The 6,000-nt window shown below is 43.6% G+C and overlaps 1 protein-coding gene across 1 annotated transcript in view; it reads right to left on the minus strand.

Moving 5' to 3' along the window:
• AP1G1 (adaptor related protein complex 1 subunit gamma 1) overlaps nucleotides 1-6,000 on the minus strand; it is a 4,036,072-nt gene that overhangs the window by 592,143 nt on the left and 3,437,929 nt on the right. The gene's annotated exons all lie outside the window — the stretch shown is intronic.

The following is a 6,000-nucleotide window of genomic DNA, read 5'->3' on the forward strand; positions in this document are numbered from 1 at the left end:
GAAGCAGTAAGTATCGGGGCCTTTATATCTTTTAGGAAGATTTTGTGATCAAAGCCAGGCATATCTGTGTACCACAGAACATGTGGCAGCTGCTCAAGATATTGCATCAACTGCATCATACGAGTATTTCAAAGAGTGCTTGGTTATCCGATAGACAGAAGAAAACATAGTGAGTACAGGACTTACCTCAGAGGAAAGTAAAACAGCAAGCTTTACTCATAAGTGCAAATGCTGACAGCATACAGATGGTAGCCTGACAAATGACTGTCCTAAAGACTACGGTAGAAGATAAATTGACTTTTAATCCCATACCTATCCAAACCCCTTCTTATCCTTGTCCAATGGAACAATGTTACTCAGTTATCTGTTTGGAGTGTGTGTCCTTGGCTAAGGAAACTTCAAGCTGGGTCTACCAAAGTGTTAGGAAAGATGAACTTGTGGGACTGAGGTACGCTGTAAAGTCTAGTAGGCATTCTGGATGCAAGAGGCTGTCTGGAGAAGCACATGAGTATCAACGACAAGAGGAAAGGCAAAGAACTTTATATCTACTTGAAGAAGTTAACAGTACCTTTTTGGTATTTCTAAGTTTTCTCTCTCTTCGCAGTGGAACAGTCCTTCTCCTCTGATATAGATAAAAAGATATTTCTCCTACAGGCAAATCTTAAGGTACATTTCGCTTAGACTCTAAAGCCTGAGCATCAGGAAAGGAACCCTGAGAAGCATAATCAGGTCCTCTTTAGCAGACAGTATACAAGAAAAAGAAAGATGATTAGTTCTATGAATTTTCTATCTAGGTGTGTCTAATGTACTACTTCTAGTCATATCTGACCATCCAGATATCTATCCCCAAACCCAGTACCTCTTCCTTCACCAGCACTCGAGGGATACCATCCGGCCATTCCAAGATCACTACAGGGAGTTACCTCACGTTACTCACAGGCACATTTCTGACCTTTGAAGATGTATTAGAATCCAGACCCCTAGCAGCATCCTTAATAGCACAAAAGGGCTTGGAAGCATGTGATGGACTAAGGACTCAGACATGCTACAAAGGAGTCATCCATTGGGGGACAGAGAAGAGAAGCCAAAGTGAAGCTGCTCTGGAAGTCACTTCAACCAATTTCCTTTTCTTAGGAGTCAGAAGAGGGATGTCTGAGGTGCTCAAGCCAGTATCCACTGATATTCAAGTAAGGGCCCTGATCCGTTGTTTTTCAAAAAATGCATCAAGGCTGCTAAAGAGACTTCTGATAGTCTTAGGAATAAAAGACAAACAGGTGCTACAGAAGCAAATGTAGTCTCTCTCCCCTTGACAAAAACAAGAAAGCTGTCTGGGAATTTTTATAATGCAACTGTCTTCCACACATATGCTTCCCTTTCCTCCTAGACATAAGACGACTTTGTCCAATTTTTACACAAACATTGAAATACAGTCCACAGAGGGGTACTGATCTGTCCAAATGTTAAAATGAGCCAACTCCTACAAAGACCTGTTCCTTCACTGAAATGTCCTCAGGGTGAAGGAAGAACAAAGAGAACAGTCAACGTCATGCTCTGGGCCAAGGAAGAACAGACCTTCAGAATGAAAATCCTTGTGAGAGAACCGTTTCCCACACACAGCACAACCACTAACTCTCTCTACTAATTGAGCTGAAAGAGTTGGTATTGTTATCAGACAAGATCCAAAAGATCAGACGAGAGAGAAAAAAATGAAAAAATCCTCAATGGGGTACTTACCTGACTGCTGAAAGTAGACCAATCACTATGATAACATACAGCCATGCACTCCACGGCAAGTAAAGTCTGAAGATGTTGTCAGCTGATGCACTCTTATACCACAGACATACTGATGCACTCAGTGGGAGGTCTTTGGCAAAACAGCTGTGAGTGGGTAAAGCTTTGGAACTCAGGCTGGTTGCAGGCTACCCTCTCAGTGAACATCCCAAATGTTCACTGTAGTACTTACTATTGTGATCCTCACACCCATCAGTTCTGCCTCCTTCTGAATACATCTCCCGGGTATACCACTTGTGAAATCTTATGCAAACAATATTTCAAGAAATAACTTTAGTATAGACCTCAAACTGCCACTCAATGTCTGTTAAATGCATCACTTTCCAGGAACACTAACTGTTGCAAAAAAAAAAAAAGTACTGCCAACTGGTCAACTGCCATTATTACAATGCTTTCTTATAAATATATTACAACAGTAAAAGTATCAAACTATTTCCTGTCTGACTGCAAAAGAATAAACAGTGTCCTCAACAGGCCCTCTGCATCTTGAAAGAATAGTTGTGTAAAATCTTACCATAACCATTGATGTCTTTCGCTTTTATATGTTGCAGGATTCATAACATCAGGGAGTCCGCTGCTGACTGACTTGTACATCCAGCCAATATACAAAAGTCTAATGCTACTATAAGGTACATGCAATGTCGCACTGAGTACAGATCCTACGTTGGTAAAACAAGGACATTGGGTATAAAGCGGACATTGGCATGTACCAATCCTCAGAAATGAATGCCGCAAAAAGATCATCAGCCTTACCCAAGGTGAAGAAACACACCACCAGTAAACAGGCAAGCATCAGAGGGAAGGCAGAGGGGAAAATAATACTGCAACATATAGAAGAGAAGGACATCTATGGTTATGCTAAGATTTTACACAACTACTCTATGTCCTTCTATTCATATCTGCAGCATTACTAACATAAGGGAGAATACCAAAGCTCATGCAGAAGAACTGGACGGAGGAGCAATAGCACTTTCCACAAACCCCTGCAAAATACCCTAGCAAAACCAGCTCTGAATCTGGAAATGCCATCTAACATACTGTTTCGTGACGCACCAGAGGAAGACAGCTCTGGTGGAATGTGCTCTGACAGCTGAGGGGATATTCTTCCCATGAGAGACACAATAAAAGGAAATGGTTTTGGAAATCAAAATGGAAATAGTCTGCTTGGAAACAGGCTTACCCAGAGCCCTTGGGTGATGGGAGACAAAAAGGCGGTCAGATTTTCTATTCGGTTTGGGTTTTATCCAAGTAATATCCGAGTTGCCTGTGAACATCTGAAGTGTGTAGGATCCTCTCACTAGAAGACTGAGGAAAGGAAAAAGGTGGGAAAATTGATAGACTGACAGTGGCAACTCATTTACCACCCTGGGCATAAAAATAGGGTGTCTTTACACACTAACCCCCTTTTTACTGCAACAGTGAAACATGAAGAACGTGTACAGTTGTGTACACTTAACATAAATGTAGATGTCCGAGTGAATTCATTGTTGCAGTCATCTCATTTGGGTTATCTGCTTGCAGTAGCCCTCAGTCGGCCTGATTATCAAAGTATTGGATCCTGCGTCGGTTGCTGTATCATCTTCCATGACGTCAGGTAGTCAGGGGTATAAAGCATGCAGCCGATGCCATCAGTTTTTCTTGCCCCAGATGTCAGGTGCCCCTATAATGGGAAGCAATTATATACAAGGTTACACCTCCAACAAAAAAGCAAATACACCAAAAAGCTTTAAGCATAGTAAATAAGACTAGAGGTATAGTCAATAGAAGTCAGAGGGCTGGAGGGGGGGAACCAGGACTGCAAGAGTGAATACACTCGAACATCTACATTTATGGTAAGTGTACACAACTGTTCTATGTTCTTCATGTTTCACTGTTGCAGTCATCACATTTGGGTAGATTCTCAATGCTAAGGATGGGAGGAGGCAATTAGATAGCATTAGGACCAGCTATAAGGCCCTGCAAGACTGCAGTGGCAAAGCCAGCTCTGGATTTAGAAAAAACTGGCAAGTGGTAATGCCTGGTGAAGGTATATACAGAACTCCAGATAGCAGCTTCTAGGATATCCCTGATAGGGACACCTCTGAGAAAGGATGTAGAGGTAGATGCAGCCCTGGTTGAATGTGGTCTTATCCCCAGTGGAGTAGGTTTTCCATGGTGTTTATAGCAGAAATGAAGGCAATGGCCTATCCACTTAGAAATGGTTTGCACTGAATAGCCTTCCCTGCAGCAAATGCAACCAGCAGCTGTTTAGATTTCCTGAGAAGTTTAGTTCTGTCCAAGTAAAATCTAAGTTGTCTGTGCACGTCCAAGGAGTGCAGTATTCATTCCCCTTTGTTCTGTGGATTAGAAAAGAAGGTTGGCAAATTAATGGACTGATTACAGGCCACACTGGATACCACCTTGGGCATGAAGGAGGGATTGGTCCTGAGGGACACCCTGTCCACATGAAAGATGATGAAAGGCTCCACTGCCATGAGGGCCTGTAATTCAGACACCCTTCTTGCTGAAGTGATGGCTAGAAAGAAGGCTGTTTTCCAAGAAAGGAATTTCAACTCTGCATTTGCAGCTGGCTCAAAGGGAGGTAGAGTGAGCTTTTTCCAATACAAGGTCCCAGGCTGGAGCAGGGGCTCCCCTGGGTGGTCTTAAGTTTTTGGCACCTCTAAGGAATTGCTTCAGCAGTGGATGAGAGACGATGGGTGGTTCTGTATTGTAATGAGCTGAAATGGCTGAGGCATGAATTTTGATGGAGGAAAAGGAAAGGCCCTTGTGAAGCATCTTAGTCAAGTACTGAAGAATCTGAGGTAAACTGGGCACTGCTGTGCCCATCCCCTGAGTATGGCTCCAGGAATAGAATCTTTTCCATTTTTCAGCATAGAATTTTCTAGTACTAGGCCTCCTTGCCTCCAGAACATCCATCACTTGCTACTGAATGACGGTAAAGGAGAGATCAGGTAATTAGCCAGGCTGCCAGGTTCAGGGTTTGAAGCCGTGGGTGCAGAATCTGGCCCTCCTGCTGGGACAGCAGGTGGGGGTCTGAAGCAGGTGCACTGGTGTCAGCAGTGACACACTGCACAAGAGGGGGTACCCAGTGTTGGAGTGGCCAGTCTGGCGCAATCAGTATTGTCCTTGGTTTGTCTTGTTTGATCTTTAGTAGAACCTTGAAGAGGCAGAGGGGGAAGGCATAAACTGATAGGTTTTTCCAGGTGAAGGACAGGGCATCCACTTTCCAAGCTTGTTTGTGGGGAGTCCTTGTGCAGAATTTGTCCAATTGGTAGTTCTGGGGGGAGGCAAAATGGTCTATCTCTGGGCTCCTCCCCCGTTTGTTTCTTAACATGTTGAATATCTTTGGTTTCAGTTTCCACTCGTGTGGGTCCATGAGAATTCTGCTTAAGTCGTCTGCCAGTGTATTTAGCTTTCCTGGCAGGAATTGAGCCTGTAGGTGCACTTGGTAGCTCAAGGCTATGTTCCACTGAGCCATGGCTAGTCTGCAGAGAGGGTATGAGTGGGTTCCCCCAGCTTGTTTATGTACCACATAACAGTGGTGTTGTCCGTCTTTACCAATAATTGTCCTGGAAGAATGTGGTCCTTGAAGGCTGTCAGAGCATTCTGTACAGCTAACATTTCTTTTTGATTGATATGCAGGTGCATTTGACTTGGGTTCCATCTGCCCTGAATACAATGCCCTGCCAAGTGAGCCCTCCATGCATAGTCTGATGCATTTTTTGTTAGGGTTTAGGTGGCAGGGGGTAGAGTGAATGGCAGTCCCTTGTTTTGGTGGCAGGCCTGTGCCCCCCAAAGGAACTTTATCTGTAGACAAGGTATAATAGGAATCACTGATTCTTGATCCTGATAATGTTGACACCGTAGGCTTTTTAGATACCATTGTAGTTTCCTCATATGCAGTCTTGCATAAGGAATTAGTAGAATGCAGGAGGCCATGAACCCCAGGGCTTGCAGCATTTTCCTTGCAGATAGTTGGGTCTCTGTGGCCAGAAGTTTGAAGTACACTGTCAAAAGAACTTGTTTCTCTGGCGTGACGTAGGCCATCTGGAAGTTGTATTCAAGCTTGCTCCCTGGAATACAATTTGTTGGCAGGGTACAAGATGTGATTTCTTTTTGTTTATGGTGTACCCCAGAGACGTTAGCAATTTCTTTACAAATGCCACATGATTTAACAGTATGTCCTGGCTTTCTGCCTGAATTAGACAA

This window comes from Protopterus annectens, chromosome 8.part0 (genome assembly GCF_019279795.1).
Source record: "Protopterus annectens isolate FY-2018-M chromosome 8.part0, PAN1.0, whole genome shotgun sequence".
Lineage (NCBI taxonomy): Eukaryota > Metazoa > Chordata > Ceratodontiformes > Protopteridae > Protopterus > Protopterus annectens.